We start from the raw sequence: 22230 nt of genomic DNA, 5'->3' as shown, positions 1-22230 counted from the left end.
GAGAAGCAAGACTTAACTCCCAGTGCAGATCCACAGCTGCTCTGCTCCTCAGAGGAGGACGGTATTACTTAATATTTCAACTGATGATATTCAACATATCTTATGTGCAAAGGGTGTAAGTGACTGGTTGTTAATGATGTCCGTGGTAATGAGGTTCAGATTTCAGTGATTTGCAGTGCAGATATCCTCAGTGTTTCAGGAAAGTTTTCACTTTGCAGCATAGATTTGCTCTCACAGCCATCTGAAAAGTGCATGAGACTGCAGAGAAGTGCCTGCAATATTTGTGGGGAGGGCCTTCCCCACGTTATTAGCTTGGCCAAGGAAATATTAAATCTTGAACTGAAGCAAAATGAGATCCCATCCCTTTAACAGAATTATTTCGGCCTCCAATAACAGCGTCTCATACTTTAAGCCTTGAACTGGAACAAAGCACTCTCTCTTGATCTACTTTCTCCCACTCCTCCTTGCCAGCCTCTGCTTTTCTTAGTGTGCTGAGGCATTAACCCCGTGCAGATTCGCTGCTTTACATGTCCCAGCAGCGAACAGAAATGAAACACATGCTAAGGAGAAATAGGCTTCAATTCAAGCAAAATCTGCAAGAGGGGTAGGCTGCTTTGTCTGAGAAACAAAAACAAAAAAGAAAAACCCCTGGATATATCATGGGTCAGACCACATTAATGGAGCAGTAAGAGAAGACGTGCCATTACAGAGGCACGGCATGGTTCAGAGCACGTGCCTGTTGCCAGGGCAATTTTTCTCCTTTCTGAGGCTGCAGGGATCACAACCACACCATGCAGCTGCCAGCACCACACCATGAGCTCCGTGCTGAGCTGGGTCTGCTCCTCTAGGTTCTTCACCTGAGCAGCAGAGGAAGGGCAGGGACTCTGCCCCCCTTGGCAGCTCCGAGCAGAGCCAGGGCTTTTTGCTGCAGGACCAGTCATGACCTCAGCTTCCTTCCACTTATTTAGAGGCTAAGCAATCATTTCTCTGCACGTCTCTCATGGATGCTATGCCTTCTGGATCTTGCTCCTGCTCCTGATCAGCTCTCCTTCTCCATGCACTGCTCATCACCCTTCCCAAAACATCTGGAAGTTGCCTTCCATGAACCAACCACTTTTTCATTTCTTCTTCTTCTTCTTCTTCTTCTTCTTCTTCAAGTCTCCAGAGGTGTTTTCCATTGTTTATTTTACTTTTGGCATCAAATCAAATGGGCAACAGAAGAGACCAATGTTTTTCAGTGTACCCAAACTTCTTTCACATCTGGAAACATGAGGTGAACTCAACTGCCCTCCCATCAGTACATCCACACATGGGTGTGAGTGAAAGTACTCTGATCTCTCAAACGTTGGGTGAATGCATTTGTGTAACAGAAGGCACTACAGGAGAGCAATGAGCTCAGTGCCCGGCTCAGGTGTGAGCACACCAACAGTGCTCTGCTTCAGCCCATCCTGGAGCTGAACAGCACAGCTCAGCTCCTCCTGCTTCATCCATTAAGTTACAAAGATTATAAGTCAACAGTCATGGATTCTTCAGCACAAGAAGTGCGTATGCATGACACCTTTTAGAGGACATCAAAATGACAGAGGAATCAGGAAGCTCAATAACCCCCAATTACTGTGAAAGAAGGTTGAATGAGGAGGAGGAACAGGGGTCTGGCAAGTTTGCAGGCATTTCCCTGATAAACTTAGAAGTGAGTTGGGATCCTGTGAACTCATCCATCCGCAGCGAAGCAAACAGCTGCATGGCCCACTCTCCCAGCACAACATTCCTGGAAACAGCAATTCTGAAAGGCAACAGTGTTTCATTTTTCTTCTTTGTTTTTCCTTAAGAAAAGCACACAAACTCACTGTCTTCAACCGATTATTCAGATCTATCGACTTGCAGTGTCAACAGACATTATACAGCAACAATTTCTGACACAGAAACAACAATGCAGTACGATAACAACCAAGTACAAAATAGTCCATCTGAATCCTCGTGAGTGCATGCAGTAAATTTCCTCTATTGCCGTGGGTGCCACCCCACACTTTCTCTTGGTGAGTGCATTCTCTGGTTGGAGAAGTATGCAGAGCAGAGATGCTTTTTTCTGCAGCTCTATGCAAATGCTGAGTGCCTGCCTCGTCCCCCCCAGGCCCACACACTCCATTTCACACCCTCCCTCATGGTATCCCCTCATCACATCCCTCCATCACCCCCCCCCCTCCCCCTTGTGGCTGCAGTGCAGGGTGGGGGCAGTGCAGGGGGATGGGGCCGAACCCCCAGCTCACACCCACCCGCATTCACACCCCAGCAGCATCGTATCTTCGTATCTGCTCAGGCCAAGAGGCTCTCTGGAGGCATCTTTCAGTAGTTTTGTTTGTTTGTTTGTTTGTTTGAAATACATCCTTTGAGGTCTCCCCTGCAAATCCTGGAGTAGAGCTTGCCAGGAGAAAACTGCAGAGGAGAACTGATGAGAGAATGCAGCAGCACTGGGCCTTACAGCCACTTCCCATCTTCGCCTAGCGCTGGATGACAGCACAGGGACTCACTCCACCTCTGATTTGCCCTCTGTCCCACAGCTGCATCCCCCCCATGCCTCAGCACCCGCCTCCCACTGCTAGGAGCTCCTCACAGCCACACGTTCAGATCAACTCAAACTCCCAGAGCACATGGCAAAAAGGTGAACAAACCCCTGTGCGTGTCCTTCCTCATGGAATTGAGCCCTAATTGCTTACAAGCATTCACTTATCTGGTGAGTGAAGTAATTAACAACCATGCTAACCACGTTAAGCGGAGCATGGCCAATTACCCGCCCGCTCCTGAGAGCAGCAGTGATGTGCTGCAGTCAGCCAATCACAATTCTCGCTGTTTTCTTCTCGGATGCTGAGATTACAGTTAAGCAGAATCATTACCTAATTAAAACCAGAACCAAATCAAAGTCTGAGACATCTCAAATTAGACAGTAATGTCAGATAAGCAGCCCAACAGAATACTGCTTTGGAAATTATTGCCATGACTCCAGAATGAAAGCACATCATAGAGCAAGGGCTCCTGGCACAGGCACGTCTCGTAACAGCACTACAGACGCACAGGCAACACAGACAGGACTGCAGCGTGGGGTGGCGGGTAGGTTTGCCTTGTGTGCTTCTCGCTACACATTTCCCAGCACAGACAGGGAGCCAAAAAGGCAGAACCTGCAGCGCCCAGCAGTGCTGTGTCACACATCACAGAGGCTCCTGCAGGCACCCCGGTCCCACACCGCTCTGAGGTGTGCTGAGAGCAGGAGGGCCGGCAGCGCACTGCCATCACACGAGGTTGGACGCAGGGCAGTGGCACGAGCTCCTCACACACTTGTCTTCAGCGTCACCCACAGAAAGAATTCTAAATTTAAATGCTGAGCACTGCTTATAGGGATGTTATAAATTCAGACTCCCACTCTGACACAGTTTCAGACGGGCTAACGCTGAGCTTCCTGTGGCTTCAACTTAAACTTCGCCCACCTTCTCCCACCCAGATATCACTTTTCTCCTTAAGTGCATGCAACCCTTTTGCTGCCCAGAGAGTGTGCGACCCCCTCCACCCCCCATCGGTATCATGCAGCAAACTTTTGCATTTTGAAGCCTCTCTGCTTTCACACGCACATCAGATTGCTGGAAATTAGGAGATGCATTGCTCATTAAGAGCAGAGGAGCCAGCAAGCTCAGCATGCCAAAGGACCCACAGCGTTCCCCTGGCCCTGCTCACAGCCCCGCTCTGGCACAGCCCTGCAGTGCTGCTCAGCACCGTGTGGGTCTCAGCACCGACCGACTCGGGGGCTCCGGGCCCTGTAGGGATGCAGCAATCAGCTCCCATCCCTGTGACCGCAGGGCGAACTCTGAGCAGATGATTTCATCCGGCTCAGCTCCGTGCAGCCGCCTTCCTCCTGCTCTGTTCTCATTCTTGGAAGATTTTGAGTTTTGTACTTGTTCAGGCAAAGCCAACACATTTGCGGGGCTGTGCAGACTCTTTTCAAAGGTGGAAATGCAGGAGGGCCCCCTGGTGAGTTCTGGCTCCAGGCTGCCCCTCGTGCACAGTGCTGAGCGCGGTGCCCCTGGATGGTGTCCAGGATGTGCTCAGCCCACGGTGCTGCACCGCCTGCCAGCAGTGCTGTGCTGCTGGGGGTGCACAGACGGAGGTGTCACACAGAGCAATGGATGAGGTGCTGTGCGGGTGGGTGCGGTGCTCCCCTGGGAGTTCCAAAAGGCACCCACGTCTTTTTGCTGTGTTTTGTGCTGTCTGTCTGTTGGGCGGCCATGGAGCGCAGTGTTCGGTGCCCCTATTGGTGCTTTTGCAGAAGTTCTTCGTTGCACACTTCATTTCAAACCAGCCCAAACCAGCTAACACAAACACATGTGGAACACCGCACCGGGAAATTCCAAGCGCGGCGCTTTCTCACACTTGCCATCATCTTACACATCCCCTTGGCAAGCAGACACATATTTTTCAGCACATCTTTCATCCATCTATTTACTTTAATTAGTGACTATTCCTGGCCATCTCTGAAAGAAGGTATTAAAGCGTAATCCATCAGCAAGGAGAAGTCAGCTCCTATGAGAGCCTTAGGCCCTGCTCTGCTCTGCCTGTGGGTCCCCGTGCCCTGCAGCACTGAGTGGAGCTGCGCAGCCCGGCCCCATTCAGCCCCCCTTCCTGATGCTCCCTGTGGGAACCTCTGTCGTACATTTCCAGATTTGCAATAGGTACAAACCGTCACTTGCTTTCAATCCCCTCAGGAACAACTTGCTTTGCAGGAAAATGTAAACACCTGAAAGCGGTTACATTCTATGCTATGTGGGTCAAAGTGCTTCAGAAGTCCAAGCATCCATCTCTCTCATCTGGGCAGCCACTAAGATAAAATCTGGCCACTGTAACCTTGAGGTGACCTTCACCAATCTTCTCAAGATCTCTTAATCCCTTAATCTGATGAAGCGTTTTGACCTCTGAGCATTGGGTGGATCAGTGCCTTGATGGCATTTGTGTTAATTACTCCTCAAACTCTCACCGAAAGCAAAAAGATCTCAGAGTAGCATTCTTAGTCCAAACTTTTCTTCCTTGCAGTAAAAAAAAAGAAAATCAAACCATCCTACCTGTGTTGCTGAGCCTTCCCAGATTTTCTCTTTGGTTTGTTTTGCTTTAGGCATCGCTGCTCGCTGTGCTGCTTGCATGTCACCTGAACTGCAAAAACAGGAAGGATTGCTTTAAATTGTTTATTAAAAATCACTTTTTAAAACTGTTGCACATATTTATGACTCCTCTCTTCCCACCAGTGGCAGGGACTCTACCTTTTTATTTCCCTGTAAACATTAAGAGACATCTCTGGGCTTTAAATCAAACTTTCTTAATAAAGAGCTTGCTTTTGTCACTCTAAGACATCAATAGCAGGCATCTTTTCAAGAATACTATAGATTAATATTAATGTTATTGTTATTATTATTTTTACCAACTTGTCAGGTTGGATAGCCACGCAACAGGCAATATAAGGCATTCATAAATGCCCAAGCCAGATTGCTACAGGAAAAATAGACAAGTAACTCTGCCTTTGGTGAGCCAGTTTTAGGAGCAGCCCAAGGCGCCCATGGAATGACACTGGGCAGCAGCAGTGGGCTCTGCCAGCAGGAGAGGGCTGTGCCTTCTGCTCAGAGAGAGCTGCCAGCAGCCCTGGGGGCTGCTCCTATCTCACAGTTATGTCACCTTACCACCCCTGAGGAGAAGAGGAAGCCCATGCAATTCATTTCAAAACCACAGCGAGTAACTCTGTAGCAGCACAGCTGCGTGGAGGCTGACTCCCTCTCTTCCTTTCTCTGCTCCTCATCAGCTCTTGCACAGCAGTCAGCTGGGGGCTCCCATTTCCATTCCAAACAGAGCGCAATCGTGGATCACAGGGCCACCTCTGGCCAAAACAGTGTGCTGAGAATAGGCCGCGGTCTGCATCAGCACAGCTCAGCCATGGTGACTGGGGAGGCGGGGGAGCTCACCAGGCCAAGCACACACTGCAACCCGGCACAGCGGTGCGACCCTTCTGACAGCCACAGAATGAGCTCCTACCAGCAGTGCTCATTAATTCCTATTTACCATCCCTTACAACATTTGTAACGTCGGCAGACTGGACCTTGGAGGAAATGCTTTTCTTTTGGTATGGTCACGTGCACGATGCCCAGATGTGTTCTGAGGCCTCAATCACCCTCCAAATAAATTCTCAGCTCCTGCAACCATAACGGCTCCTCCTGGGGAAGAGTGAGTGTGAACCAAAGCAGGAGGATCCGATTGATTACCATTGGCTTTATGGTTTGGAGTCCTAAATACACGGCTCCAGCAGAATGAAGGTGCACAGAGCCTCGAACTGTGAGGTAAAACCTCATAAAGGGCCGTTATATATTCTGGTGTTGTGCTCGCAGTACACATACCTGCTTGTTCTAAAAAGCATTTCCTTATTCCAGCCTGTTGCAATGCACACACATCCAGCTCCCCGGCCCGGTCATTCCCAAAGCAACTCTTCCCAGAAGCAGCATTTTCCTCACAGCCATCAGATGAAGAAGCAGGTTTCTGAGGTCACAGCTTGCCCACGGATGGAGGACTTGGTGACCCAAACTGCATCACTCTTCACCACTGCCAGAGCAGCAGAGACAGTTCAGAGTTCTGTCTGATTCTGCTTCGGAGCCTCAACTTTCCCTGAAGAAACGGGGCAAAATGAAGCAATGCATGTTTTCAGATTTCTCAGCTGGCAATGAGGGAACCCTGGTGGCCACAGCGCAGGTTGCTGAGGGCACAAATTGTTGTAGGACATGAAAACGTGAAGCCGGATGTCCTGGCAGAAATCAGCAGTGCAGATGGCTGCTCCAGAATTCCTGCTGGGGAAAAGAAGTGGCACACTTTTAGTATAGTGGCATCCATAACCTTCAGTGCTATGTCCATATCAAATCACCTTAACAGTAACACATTCAGCCAAAAGGTTTTTAGCATAGGCACTGCTAAAGGAACATGAGAGCAGGGAGGACCTTTTCCAGCACTGGCTGACTCGTGTTCTGCAGCTAAATCTCAGGTTATAAAATGGAAATGGGAGTGTTACAGCGAAACCCCTCTGCACGTGGGAGTGATTACATTGCAGGCTTTCCTTGTCATCCAGCACCTAGAAGGACAAGAAATCCTGCTGCTGGTCTCTGAAAACCCAAAGTCCCCAAATTCATTACCAGAGTCAACAGAGCTCCTGTGAGCACCGTGTGCCATTGTTCATTCCTCCAGGCCACACCTGGATTTAGTTAATGAAAGTCAAACTCTTAATAAATACCTCTTAAAAGCAAAGAAACTACTAAAGATGGTGTTTCATTTCATTGCAAGCAGTCTCCTCTGTTTGTTAAATTGGAAACTATTTTCACCTGATACTTTGGAAATGAAGTCACGACCTTTAATAACTCCATTCAGACTAAATGCATAAATAGAGCTAGAAAGAATCTGTCCAAGTGCTAACCAGAGCATATCCCATATATCTTGCAGTCATTAATGGCTGATGAATTATGCTAATAATGTCAGAGGACATTGGCAAGGTTGATGGACCCAAACTTGCCCTTGTTTTGACAGTACTTCTATGGGAGAGGGCTCTTATGGGGAAAGCAATTACCCAAAAGAGATTGGTTAATAGCAGCCTTCTCCAAGGCGATTTGGATGGATGGGCAGTGCTAGATGTATATAATGGGATTTTTTATTTTTTTTTCTTATAAGAGCACAAATTATGATTCACCCTAATTTTCAGTTCTGGTGATTTGCCAGTATTCAGTGTCATCCAATATCAGTACAGGGCTTTATGACTCCCAGAGGCCATGAGCAACAGAACAGAGAACCTTCATCCAAGGTTTTGTGCAGTTCAGTGCTGGCACACCTGAGTGGTGCAGCCAAAGTTGGTGCTGATGTGGCAAAGCTTCTCATTCCCATGCATGCTGTGCACCCATTTGTTTTAATGAATCACCGAGGGTCATTTCCTAAATGTTTAATACCACCTATAAATAAATGAACGGGCAGCACCAAGGAGATCTTAAATCAAGAGTAACAGAGATGACACAGTACAAAAGAGAAGCTCAGATGGCAACTCTAAGAGGATGAACTGATGCCTCAGAGAGGTTAAGGTGCGAAATGTGGATGCTATGGGCTCAGGTGAGCTGATGGTGGCACGCCAGTATCTGCTAACTGGACTGCCTATATTTAGTGCAGTGACCTGACTTCAACTAAATGGTCACATCCCATTGCATCCATCAGGATTTATGCAAGTGGCTGAGTGCTTCTCTGCCTGCAGGCTGCTAGTTCACAGCTTTAAATGCAACTAGATACCACTGGTATTGCTAAACCAGGGTCTGTGGTCAGAGCATGGACTTTAAAAATAACTTGTATTAAGTTAGAGAAGCTTTAAATACAAAGGGAAAAGAAAAAAGGAAAAAAAGGAGCCCTGGGAGGGAACCTGGAGAGCAGAGATTGTCAGGCTGTGCTGCCTGCACGGCCGTGGCAAAGTGCAGGGAAAGAAAGCATGCAGGAGAAAAATACTGAAGTGCTTCGCTTCCACTTCAGAGTCACAAATGTTGATTATTTTGCTCTTATGTTCTAGGAGGAAATAAATCTCTAAAAGGTGCCACTTCACTTCTTTTCCTTTTTTCCTTCCCTACGTGTAGGTATAAAAACAAAGTGTAAAGCTGCAAGCATTCACCCCACCGGGCTCCTGCATGGACCAACCATCAGCACCTGGCACGGAGCAGGGAGCAGAACTCACCTGCTGCAGGCACGGTTCCCACTGCTCCCACAGCAAAGGGCGCAGTGCTGGTGGGGTGAAGCATTCCGGCCCACTGACACACAGACGGCTGTCAGATCACCACCACCACCCCCAGCAGCTGGGCCCACCCCAGCACATTTCCCTGCTTTCAGCAGAAGAAACCACACCAGTGAAGATACCAGCCCAAAGTTGTCTGCAGCTCCTTCCAGCTGCGGCAGTTCCTCCTCGCCATTGTGTTGAAGCCAACGCAGGAGAGCAAACCAAAGTGCTCACGGACATCCTGTCTGCAGCAGCCAGAGCTCAGAAATCAGGAGTTTCCATATTTCAGAAACTCAGCGTCTCCAAACCCCACGGCCAGAAGGCTGCTGCGGCCAGGAGCCCTTCCAGCACTTCTCTTTCCCCCCATCCTAGCAGCTACAGTCTTTCCCATTTCATCTCCTTCTGAAGACAAAGCAAAGCAAAGCAAATTCAGTCCTCCAAGCATTAGCAAAGCAGCATGCACAGAGCCCTGAAGGGCACCACAAACACAGGGAGCTGCCGCAGGAGTTCCCAGGCGCCTGCTCAACCCTGATGGCTACAAAGTGCACTTCCATACAGCAGTAACCATTTAAGATGTTTCTTTGAACTGGTAACAGTTAAATCCTTAAACTGCATGTAACTCTGGTCCCCTGGTAGCAGTAACTGTTACTGTGGCAGGGGAGTAAATCCAGATTTACAGGAGCACAGCTGGGATGGAGCCCAGCGCTGCTTCCCAGCCCTCAGTTGTGCAGAGTACTTCAAATCTGTTCTTAAATTTGCAGTGTGTACAATCAGGAACATTGGTCATTTAAGAGACAAGAGAGATAAACACAAAAACTGAACATATGTAGATGCCTGGGCCACCGGGAATACAATTCTCCAATTAAAATATTAATAAATGCAGAATATCCCTCTCCTTAATTAATTGGTTAAGCAAACAGTAAGACTAGGTGAAATACTTCCATGATTATTTAACACACAGCCAAATCAAGAAAGTTGACTGAATAGCAATTCCTCAATTAACATACAATGAAGAACATTTGAGTTTTAATTAATCCTTATTGGCGCTGCAGAGACTTCCATGGAGAATCTATTCCGACTCATTTCATAGGCAGGCGCTTCAAGTTGAGGTAATTTCAACATTTGGTGTCCAATATAAATCCACTTATTAAAACTGATAGAAATACACGGGGTTAAAATCAGATCCATGGGGTGAGTACACTCGGGGGGTCACAGCTCCACACAGCATCGCTGCTGGTACCAAGGCACAGCTCTGCTGGATCCTAAAGTGGGGCTGGATTTTGTGTCATCGTGATTTTGGGGCTAAACCTCCCCCGTAAGCTGAGGCGTGCTGCACTGTGTGCATTGTGATTGCTGCAGCCGTTGGCTCAGGGCTGGCAGCCCTGCTCTGCAAACAGCAGCACCATGTAGCTACATGCATCCTCCCTGCAGCCCTGCAAGGAACTCTTATAATACTTAATCCACTTAACTAATAGGCTTCTGCGGGAGTTTATTTAAAAGTCATCTACATTTAATAGAGTTCACTATTTTAAAAGAGGCAGATTATTTTCTATTGCATTCCTCCCAGAACACCTCTGGCTTTGGGGCTGGTGTCTGCTGACCTTTCTGACTCAGGAGCTCTCTTCAGGGGACCATGAAGGGGAACTAAAGATAGTAGAGCTATTTCCAGCATCCCTGCACTCCCAGGGAGCCCTGTGCCTCCACTAGAAAGAGAGAGAGATGACTGGTGTAAGGCTGGGGTTTTCCATGAGCTCCGTGAGACAAATTCTGCCACCAACCCCCAGCCACAAGGGAGCAAACCCACTACCAAGTGACCAGTACCAAATACCCCGTGCTCTGTCTCCTATTGGCATGGATACAGGTGGTGGAATGGAACAACCACTTTCACGTGCTTAATGACAGCACTCTGTTTTACAGGACTGGATAATAATTGTTTTAAAGTACCTTCCTAATGATATATAACGCAGTAAGTAGATGCTTTTTAATGCAAAGCACTTGCAGCGTTTTTCTTTCAATTGTGCTGCCTTGCAATTCTCATACCAGTTTTTAAGAGTTGTGTGTCAGAGAGGTGGCAAAATACCTCACCTGCTCATGGCTGTGATGTGATGTACTGCTGCCCTGCCCTAGAGAGCACCACGCAGATGTTGGATAGGGCTGAGAGTGCCTGGACATTGCTTTGTTGTCCTTACAGCACAGCAAGGTGAGCGCTCTCTCCCTGCTGACATGCTGAGGATTTTTCTCTTTCTCTTGGCTCTGATCTTATATTATTACCATAAGTTCACTCAGGGCTAAGCCACGCTCAAACAATTCAATAACAAGCTAAATTCTTAACAACACACCATGCTAAATTCATAATCAAAAGTAGAATGCTCAACAGAACAGGAGAGAAAGGCTTGAGCATGGGGGCAGAGCAGAGCACGGCACGGAGTATGGGTGCAGAGCAATGCACCAGCATGCAGCGAGGAGCCAGCAGTGACATCCCTGAGCAAAAGCCTGTCTCTCAATTCAGGGCCCCCTCTCCTCACCTTTAGGATATGTTCCTTCAGTTACAGGGATCCCCTGCAATAGCTCTTTCACACCAAGTCCAACACTCGGTCTTACAGAACTGCTGACAGCTGTGGTTGTCAATGGCAGAAGGCAGCCTTAAAGAGGAATCTGAGCAAGAGGCCAAGCCAAGGCTGCCCGCTGAGTTTTGCATTGCCCCTGAAAAATGGCCATGGAAGCGCAGCCCTCTGAGGTAAGCATGGTGAGGGAAAGCAAAGGAGCCAGGTGGGTTTCAGTCCACTTGTTCCATGCGAGGCCTCATGTTTGTACAGCTGTGGGCCTTTGCTAAATATGAGCACTTTCTGAGGGGCTCAGCATTTTCACCTCACTTTTTTTTTTTTTCCCTCCCCCCTCCCTTTCAGGAAATCCAAATGGGGAAGCTGAAAATACAGCAGTAGAAAGGAATGGAAATGTACAGCTCAAGTCACCCTTTGGAAGAAAAGAATTCAAGAAATCCCACAGCAAACCCTTTTTTCCAGGGCCACGTTTGCATTACAATTGAACAAACCTGCCTTGCCATCACACACCCACCAGAGGAACATTGCATCCAGAAGGCATGCTCACCTAGATGGCTCCCAGCAGCAAACCCAACTGGCTGCAATGCAAGCCCCAGAGCAGCTGTGTGTCAGCACAGCTCCGTGCGCAGCCCGAGCCTCAGCTGAAGTGCAGACCTTGTGCTGCTGATGGTACAAGGAGGGGAACGGGAGCGCTGCAGGGAGCACAGAGCTGTGTGGCCACAGCCTTCCAGGCAGCTTCTCCAGCAATGTGATTGCAGCATTGAGTGAGCTCCCGAATTTCCAATGCTGTGATTGTGGCTGGCAGCAGGGCTATGGAAATCTTCCCAAAAAAGCTAGAACTTAGTTATTACACTTTATTCAGAGCCCTGCTATGCTAAAAGGAGAGCTGTTTGAAGGTGTCTGCAAACAGCAAAGCATTTAACATCCATCCTTGACTATTATTTCAAGCACAAGGATATTTACTGGCATTTCTGGGAACATAAGTGCTGTAGGAAGGGAGTTGGCAGAGGTCTCCTGCTCAGGTTGCACAGCCAGCTACACACCACTCCCAGCCTGCAGCACAGCAGTGGGGAAGCACAGCACAGAGTGCCTCTCATCAGCCACAGCCCTCCTGGGGGAGACAGCACTGTGCTGTGATGCCATGTCAGAGCTGAAGGTGGGAGCAACATCAGAATGTAGGGAGATAAGTGGAGGTCTGCAGATAGCAAGAAGTCAGACCCTGTGAGCTTGGGCTGCAGAGAGGACAAGATCAAATCTCCTTTGTACTCAGTCATGTTTATGAGGAGGGATAAATACCCCACAGTTTTCAGAAACATGAAAAGAAGCTGGGGCCCGGCACAGTGGGACCTGCTCCTGCTTGCCAAGGGGTCACATCGGTCAGGAGAGATTTATCTCCATTCATAAACATTCCAGATAATGTGAAACAGCTCATGGGGAGGATCCCTGCCTGTCTGCATCCCCCAGCAGAATTACATTCCTGTGAATCCTGCCTGTAACGATGCAGCTCTTTGCGTGACCAGAAATTGTAAAGAGCTCCACATCGGGGCAGGCAGGCACCACACCAGCAGCGTGCTTTATGTCCTGCTCTAAGGGAGAAGGGAGTCTGCGTCTGGAACATCTCCGTCTGTCTGCCCAGAGCTCTGATCCCAGCAGAGCACACAGCAGAGGAGCTCAGCGCTGGGCACGCCAAGTGGAACCGCGCGCAGCCCCACCGAGGGTTTCCTCTTTGCCAGAAGGACAGCGCTTTGTAAAGCAGCTGTTTCCAGACCCAGCTCACGCACTGCTCCGTTCTGTGCAACAAGAGCTGCTCCACATTAATTCCGGATGTGAAACCTGTTGCTTAGGTGACCGCTCATAGAGCGCAGGCAGCCGCGGCAGTGAGCTGTGCACACACAGCAGCTGCAGACCCACACAGCAGCGCCAGGGTGGCAGCTCAGCTGTAGGACAGCACGCTATTTCCAGGAGGGGATCACAAAGGAGCCAATGCTCCAACAAAAACCCCATCTTGAGGAAATATCTATTGCTTTACCCAAAGGTGTATAAGGGGCTTATTGCAACTTCCATAGGTTTTCATGACAGGTATTTATGACAGCTGCATATATTACAGAAATCACTGGAGATGTGGCTGTAACAAATCTGAGAAATTAGATGTTTGACCCAGGTTTGAATCCCAGCCATTGAACTTAATTACTGTGTTCAATTTATCTCTGTGGCTTCCCCAACATCTGTGCCACAAGCTGTATGGTTTGCATGTGGATACAAGTGGGGGTTTTGCATTCTGTTCGGCAGAAGATTAAATGATCAACCTCTAGTTCTGGCAACATATCAGAACACGACTCTTTGTTTCCTATCTTTTTTCCCCTATTGTTTGCAATGTCACTCTGGTGCAAAGCACGCACACAGCTGTCCCAGTGCACGGAGACACGAGCCTTCCCTCGTGAAGCATGAAGAGAAAACATTCACAACAAGGAGATAAGCAAAGAGGGGTTGCCACATCCTTTAGTTATGTTCAATATTTCTGCACAGTCGAGAAACTGTGAGGAAAGAAACAGCAACTGAGTTCTGGCAACCACCACTGCTGCTGTGCCCATTTACAACATATCACTTCATCTCCAACCTCATTTACTTAAAGCTCTGGTTCTTGTGCTGCTGGTGCACACACTATCTCTCTCATCAACATGTGGGACTTCTTTCAGTGGCTTACGACCCAGAAATTACTCAGTTTTCTCAGCTTCCCTTCCCAGCATCTTGCCCTGTAACACAGCAGCAGCAGCATCCCACTCACAGCAGGCAGCTGCTGCAAATATCCACTGAAGCAACATCCAGGAGCATAGCCCTTTGGTAAATGGAATGGAATGACTCATGCCTCTTAAAGCTAAAAAAATTCAAGAGGAAAATAAATTAAACACCTACTCAGGAATTAGGAGGCTTAAGGCACTAACAAACAAAACCCACAACACGTGTTGGCTCAGCACTGCACTGAGCTCCAGTCCCAGGCAGACAGCACAGTCAGGCCACGTCCCACCCATGTCTGAGGTCCTTCTCCTCCCCAGGCAGGGCTCACAGGAGCTCCTGATTCCATGGCCAGTAGAGCCCCATCTTTGGATTTGCAGCCCTTGCCTTTTCCTTCCATCAGGTGCCCATGTCAGCCTTCAGCCTCCTCAGGCCACTGCACATGCTCTGGAAGCTCTTTGATCTGTGTCCATCTGAACACTGCTGGGTGTCTTTGGCAGCTGCCCATCCTGCTGCTGGAAGCTGCAGCACATTTGTATCATCCCAGCTGTCTCCACAACACCCGGGATTGCACAGACCACTCGTGCTCAGGTGAAAAGCCATTATCTATTCACGTGTTCCCAGAAACAATAACAGAAGAAATTCCACTTCCCTTGTTCCCCTACTCTCCTCCATACCGGGTTCACATCCAAAGTTTCTCAGTACAGGATTGTTTGGGACTCAGACGCACAGCCATGCTCTCCCTGCTCTTCTCCTTTCTTAGTTCTCCAACAGCGCACATTTTGAAAGTACCTCTGAGCACTGAGACAATATTATTACTGACTACAGCCCAGGTCCCTCGAGGTAAACGGTCATCCTGAACACTACTAGTGTAACTGGGTAGGTGAGATGGGATTCCTTTCCCTTTTCACATTGGTTTACACCGAATTCCACCTGCCTTTTCACCTCAGAGTCATTCAGCACTACAAGGACCCTCTGCAGCAACCTGCAGGCAGCTCAGTGCTGTCCCATCCACAGCACACACCCTGCAGCCCTCCCTGCCCGGTGCTTAAAGCTGCTGCCCCATGGCTGCAGAGGGAAATGCACACTGCAGATCCACACTGCTCCTCCCAATGTCATGTCATTCAACAGACCTTACATCACCACAGCTGAAATAGTTTTGTGACCTGGCAAACGCAGTGCCTTAAAATGAATGAAGTAAATGGCATAAATTTTATCCCTTACTACATTTCTTCCACCTTCAATGGTTTTACCTCCCCAGCAAGACATGCCCCTTAAGCCTCACTGCATTCTTTCGCCAATACTCAAAAATCCAATATAGATTGCTTTCTTCATGTTCTGTACCTCTATGACTTCTCCTAAGGACAGTGTTGCCCTGCCCTGCCCCAGCTGCAGTGACCCCAAACCCAGTGGTGATGCCCTCACCTCCCAGCACGAGTTGAGACCCAAGGAGAAAGAATGCAGCAATGCACAGAGAATGCAGCAAGGAGAGGTGCTGGGGGGGGGGTGAGGAGCACTGGTATGGAGCACCCAGACCACAGGCAGCACAGAACACACAGGCAGCACGGCGCCCACAGCTCTTTGCTTCGCCCCTGCGACAAGCAAAGAAGGATTATTCTCATTTTATAACTGGATTATAGAAGCTAAAATGAATTTACATGTATCATGCTAATCCAAAAGGGAACACTTACAAGCAGGCTTTGAATGAAACTGAATGCCTCCGAGTAGGTTAACAGAGATGATTCATTATGGAGTAATTGAAGAGTATGGGAACATCTTTGCCTAAATATTTTATTCCAGCTGAGATTTTAATCAAGTTTCTAAGGAATGTCTCCTAACGCTTCACAAACTACTACAAAGATTTGCATAGGTAAATAGGCATTGAAAAACATCAGTAATGTAAATTCAAGTGTTCATTCTTAGCTTCTAATTTTTTTGGTAAAGATAAGTAGAATGCTGAGCTTAAGTGTTGGGGAAAAAAAAAAAAGAAAATCAACGTAAGAGTTGAATAATGGAAAGACAGCAATTTGAACATAGAACTCAGGAGCAAAAGCAGGCCGCTCTTGTCAGCAAATCAACCCAGTGGAGGTCTGATTTCTACCATTCTGACTAAGTTCCAGTTGTTTTGAACAAACAGAACGTGTTCTTAGGATTGAAGGTGAGCTAATGCCTGCGAATGCCACAAAAAAGCTATATAAATCAATGAATAAAAATGATAATGCTTAACATTTACCCAGCCCTTCACAACAGCACACAGCCTGCAGCTCAGTGCACAGCCCTGCTGCACGCTCCCCTTTCCCCTCCTCCAAGGCTCCCAAGTACTGTGAAAAGTCTGAAGTGAAGATCAGTTCCTCATCTTTAAAGCCATTTTCAAACATTAATATTTCATTATAAACATTGAGCAATCTGAGAGCAGCCGGGGTGAGCGCTGCCCCGGGACAGCATGAGGGCAGGGAGGGCTGTGCTGCTGGGACATAGGAGCCCCTGTGCCACCACGGGCCCTCGGGGCACTGGGAGCCTCACAGTCTCACGGTGTTGGCTGTGAGATTGCCTGCTCAGCACACAAAGCATTGCACCACTCCAGGGATGTGTGCTCTCAATCCGGCTCCTCTCACTTGAAAATTATTTACACAAAAAATATCAGTTGCAAACAACACAGAGCAAAAAAAACATTTGGACATATGGATCTCAGAATGACCTCATCCTGAATTCACAGGGTGATGCCAAACTGTCCTTCAGAAAGAGCAAAAAAACAAACAGACAAACACAAACAAAAAACCTGGCTTGGTCCAAACCCAACCCAAGCCAGCAGGAGCAGCTCTGCAGTCACCTGCAGCACAGAAATCCACCGCACAAGGGAAGCACCCCATGGATGGGCACTGCTGCCATCAGGAGCAGGACACGCTCTGCCTGCCTTCACACAGCACACACAGCTCTCCGTGTTCTCTTCCTGGCTATTTTTCTCAGAAAAGTTTGAACCCTGCACAGGTTTTAGATGTGAAATGCAGAATTACTTCCCCAGAATTGAATCATTGGCTTTTATAGATCCAGTAGCAACACTTTAAAATAATGACCGAGCCATTATTCATTCCCGTGACATTTGTTTCAATAACATTAATCAGAGTGAACTCATTTGGTATTAATGCAGGTGTCTGAAGGCCTCCTAGAGAATTCCTAGGGCATTCATTAGCTGGGCCATTATTTTTATTATTTTCCTACAATCTCAGCATGCCGGGGAGAGGCAGGACTGGCAGAGCTCAGGAAGAGCTCACTGCATGCCCACAGAACAGCTACAGAGCAGCTCCCCGAGGGTCGGTGCTCTCTGCCCCTGTCTCTGGGGCGATGGGGCCGGGACCCCCCATGCCGTGCTCAGTGCAGCCCCGTGCTGTGTGGCGCTGCCCAATGGCTTCCATAGCTGTGCTTTCACAGCTGCTCTCCACAGCCTTGGACGTGCTGCCAAGATTCTGCAAAGTGGTGCCAAGCTGTGCAGCCCCGCGGTGAATATCTGCTCTGAAGGAGCCTCTGCCTTCTTTGGACTACATTTTAATTGAGCACGTCCCAAGGAATCAGAGCTGTGAGATGTTATGCCCATGTGCTTCGTATCCATTATCGCCAAGAGATAAGCAGTGCAGCTGACCTGTGGTCCTCACTCCCCAATCCAAACACTGCCTCATCCATAAATACTTGTGTTGCAGAGCTCCTCGCGCTGCCAGGAGTGAGCAGGAAGGAAAAACACTCACCAGAGCCTGAAGAAGATGGCTGGGAGCTGCATGAGGGAAACCTGCTCTGTGGGGAGAGCATTTCTGCTCTCAGGGGAAAGCAGCCACGGTTAGACTAGCCCTGGGGGGAAGATGCAGCCATTGCACAAGGAAAAGCTCTTCACCCCACAGCAATGCAGCAAAAGGCTGATTGTCAACCAGCTAAAACACACGTGTGAAAAGCAGGCAGGCAGCACTTATCCATGGTGAGAACCTCAATTTTGGCAGTTACCAAAGCACTTGCATGGCAGCAGGAACACACACTGCAGCCTCTGCAGTTGTGGAATTAGTGTAGCACAGACGGCACCTTCACAGTGCACTTCCTATTGTCTTAGACAGTTTACAATCAGAATATGTTCAGTTTCATACTCCAAACCTATGCAGAAAGTACTTTCCTATAGTAGCACTATGAATAAGAAGCCCACATAATCCTGGAATGAGTCAGCCTGAACATGACAGATAACAACATCAACTCAGACAGCTCAGGAGTTAGACCACAGCCCATCCCCTCCAGCCCCCAGCAAACAACAGGGGAAAGAAGTGGGGTGCTCGCTCTGATCCCCATTGCAGGGGAAGGGGCTGCTGCAGGGATGGGAGCAGAGATAACAGCCTCACGCTGCACCAGGGGAGGGTCAGTTGGGTACTGGGAAGCATTTCAGGCACTGGCACAGGCTGCCCAGGGAGGTGGGGGAGTCACCATCCCTAGGCAGTTGTTCAGAACAGTGGAGATACAACACTGAGGGACATGATCTGTGGGCATGGTGGGTGGGTTGGGATCTGACCTGGGGATCAGAGATGCCTTTTCCCTTCCTGCTGCTGCCATCCCACCATGCTTTAAGCACCATGAGAGTCCAGTGATGTCCCCCTGAGGTGGGGCCAGCTGCACACAGGGTGCCCAGGTCAGGCAGAAGTGTGATCCCATCCCACCTGCAGCCTTCCCCCCTTGCTCTACTATGCCTTATTACATTACACATACATAGCACTGCTCAGAGCCTCAGCACATGGGTTGTTGCAGTGGCTATGGGCTAACAGCACTCCAGAAGTGAGTGTCCCTCTTCCCTTTCCTACGGACCTTCTATTAAACTGTAGCAGCCACCACAAATATATTAGCAGACATTTTATACACAATCTCATGTTTCAGGGCTTTCAGTTTACGTAAGCACCGTTCTACTCTCACCACAGGAAATTTTATCTCTCAGTGATACCACTTGCACAGACAGAGGACTTGCCCAGCTCTCCTACAGCGTACACTTGCATTTTGTAAAACATGAGGGTCTTTCATGTAGCCCTGAAAAGGAGAATCAATAGCAAAACCTAAACTGCAGTCCTAGCTGCATGCAGCTGCCACAGCACACAGATGGCAAATAGAGGAAAATACCAAGCCTCCCACCAAAGTTGCTGCAGGACCTTCGCTCACATGGGCTCTCCATTTGGGCATGTGCTTTGTGGGTTCATCCCACATATATATATCTATGGGATATATATCCCTACAAGCTGCAAAAAAAGGTCTGAATACTGGGGATGACCCTGGCCCCCAAATTAGCCTGTAGCAATTAGGAAGATCAATAAAATGGGAAAGGCATTACAACAGAGGTGTGATGACAGAAGGAGTGGCACAATAGAAAAGTGCCATAAAGGAAGGAGAGAAGATTGCTCACCTGTATCAGAAGATTCCAAGTTTACAGAGGAAAGCTCCACCAAGGAAGAACCTCTAGAAGATCTGTTCTTTAGTGGCAGTCAGCCCTTAAGTGAGACCTAAGAGAGGTGCAGCCAGGCTCCAACCCTTCCAATCACACAGCTGAATTGCCTTCACCTGTGCTCACAGGGCTGACCTGGTCCTTTCCCCAGGTGCTCAATCAGTGCTTCAGGCTGGGACTCAGCAGTTCCCATACAGCCCCACTGCAGCTCCTGAGGGCATGGGCTGCTCGGGATCCAACAGCAATGTTTTTTCATTTAGCCTTTCACTGAGGCTGTGGAAGATGAAAGAATAAAGAAAATCTGAGGCATTTAGGGGCAAGGTTTGTCTTCGTGTAGGACACACCTTAGCCTAAGTCTGGGGTGTCCATCATTCACCTGGGAGAACCCCCGCTGCCACCCCAGGCAGGGATTCATTTCCCACCTTGGTTCCCAAATGATCACAGATAATGGGAACTGGAAAACAAGAGCCATGAGATGTGATGTTTTGCTGAGCTGTAAGAGGTTCTACACAGGAGTGCAGGCCTGACTGACAACACTGCACTCTGGGAGAATGTGACAGCTTTTGATGGGAAGAAAGATACAGAGAAAATGGAGTATCAAAACAAAGAAGTACAAAGGCACCTGGAAAGGAAGTGTGGAAACGTATAATTCAAAAAATTGTGAGCTGGGATGTACAACACTGCACGAATCCATCATCTCCTCAGGGCCTCCATCCTCTCAGGAATGGACTTTCAGCAATGACAGTGTGACTGCACAAAGCATTTGGCAGAGCTGCTCCTCGCTGCCCGCTGGCTCCACGCTTCATTGTGTCCTCACACGTCACACAGAACTGTCACTACTGCTCCATTACAGTTCAGCTGCAAGCATTTAGCATGGGGGCAGGGATGGCGCTGCTCCTGCATGAGTGGGAACGAAGTAAAAGCCTATGTTGTATAAACAGACGTGCCTACGTTATGTAAGCAACCAATGACTTGCAGCTCCTGTTGTTGGGATGCGACGTAAGACAACGCTTGGACATGAAGTGCTGCGCAAGCCTGAGGCAGAACAGACATTTTCATTCATGTATGCCAAGCAGTGGCTGTTCTGATTGCTGTCACTCAGCTTTGATGCTACGCCGTCCCAGTGACACCGCCTGCCTCTGCCGCAGGCTGACAACAAACCTCTGTGGTGTTGAGATACTTCCACACTAACCAGGCCCAGAAGAGAAAACCCTATGGAGAAGTTGTTCAGGAATCCTCACCAAGTTTGTGAAGGCAGAGGTGAAATTCCAAGAATGAGCAAGTTTCAAAATGCACGCTCATATTGAGCAATGGCATTTGAAATCAATATTTTCCATTACTTCTATAGATGGTGGCATAACGTACGGTAACATTTCGGTTGCTAATATCTTCGAGCCCAATCTATACAGAATATGTATTTTTCGTGCTCTGATTGCATTGATTGCTCATTTAGCACACAATCGAGGCTATGAGTTCATTAAAAAAGGGACAAACAATTGCAGGGTAGTTTATTCTTGTCACTCAGGGGTTGAGTTGGATGCAGCAAATTTACGAGTGAATAACTCACATTCCCTGTGCGTGTGCTTGTCCTTAGAAGCCACTCACAGCTCCATGCAGGACCTGCTCCAGGCTTCCCGCAGTGCCGCAATGCCCAATGCGCAGCTCCAGGCCCCAGGGAGAACAAGGCCACCCCTGTCAGACACCACACGTGCAATTATCCTCCCAAAGAAGTGTCCTTTGCTTTCTCTCCCCAGCTATATTCAGTGAAAAGGTAGGAATAAGTGTCACATGCGACGTTCTGAGTGATCTGAGAGGACAGGATGGAGCAGTACTTCAGCACCAGCACAGAGCAGCAGCACGAAGCACAGAACAGCACACCATCCTTCCCCTTCTTCCTGTCTGACAATTGCTTTTTTTTCCCCCACAGCTGGAACTGACCCCAGACAGTTGCAGTTCTGGAGCCAGGAGCTCATTTTCTTCCTCAGGAGCATCTTCAGCCTCACCTCAGCACTACACAAAAACCCAACCAACACAGCAGGGAAAGAAACCAGCAGAGGCTGTGTGTATACCACAGGTGGTGCCTCAGTGGTTTGTTGGTGCCATCTGAAGGAGGGAGGCTCTCCTGCTGCTGACATCCACAGAACTCACACGTGTGGGTTGCAATTGTAGTCATTCTGATTCCTGTTTGTATACCTGGTCATGGAGATGAGTACCTTAGGCAGCATCCAAGGAGGGTTCATGAACAGCGCTCGCCAGTGTGAGCAGCAGAGAACATCATCATCAACTGTGGATTTTTCATGGGCAGTGCAGGAAGCCTGACGGCCTTCCTACCAGCATCATTGGGTAGGGACATGAGGAAAATAAATCTCACTGCTCTGATGTAAATTCCACATAGCTTGGAGCGTTGCGATGGGAGGCTGCTCAACAGGCAGCTTTGGGTGAAAGGAAGAAGCTTGCCTTTCATTCATGGAGCAAAGAGTGAGTGCTGCTGTGTGCTGGCTGAGAAGTGGGCTGAGAGGGGAGGCAGCCTGCAGGCAGGGCCAGGCTCTGCTTGGAAGCTGAACATGGGTCAAAGTATCTCATTCTCTCTGTACTGTTATGTTCTCTACAGTCTGATAAATACGTAGGCACCCTTGCTGCTGTGAGGGGAGAGCTATGGAACCAATGGAGAAGAT

At 48.6% G+C, this 22230-nt stretch overlaps 1 long non-coding RNA gene across 2 annotated transcripts in view; it reads right to left on the bottom strand.

Moving 5' to 3' along the window:
• LOC122185758 overlaps nt 1–19595 on the bottom strand; it is a 69779-nt gene extending 50184 nt beyond the window's left edge. Inside the window, exons 1-4 of one of the 2 annotated variants that reach the window (XR_006180972.1) lie at nt 19517–19594; nt 6420–6860; nt 5103–5190; nt 566–1783 (exon numbers count right to left, since the gene is read on the bottom strand). This is a non-coding gene — a long non-coding RNA (uncharacterized LOC122185758). Of the gene's footprint in view, nt 1–565; nt 1784–5102; nt 5191–6419; nt 6864–19516 lie in introns of those variants that run through there. The other variant, XR_006180971.1, reaches the window with a different exon arrangement.
• Between the last annotated feature and the right edge of the window lie 2635 nt (nt 19596–22230).

This window comes from Lagopus leucura, unplaced genomic scaffold, assembly GCF_019238085.1.
Source record: "Lagopus leucura isolate 7727_CA_CO unplaced genomic scaffold, USGS_WTPT01 Super-Scaffold_100030, whole genome shotgun sequence".
In the NCBI taxonomy this organism is placed as follows: domain Eukaryota; kingdom Metazoa; phylum Chordata; class Aves; order Galliformes; family Phasianidae; genus Lagopus; species Lagopus leucura.
This window is presented reverse-complemented; position numbering and strand designations above follow the sequence as displayed.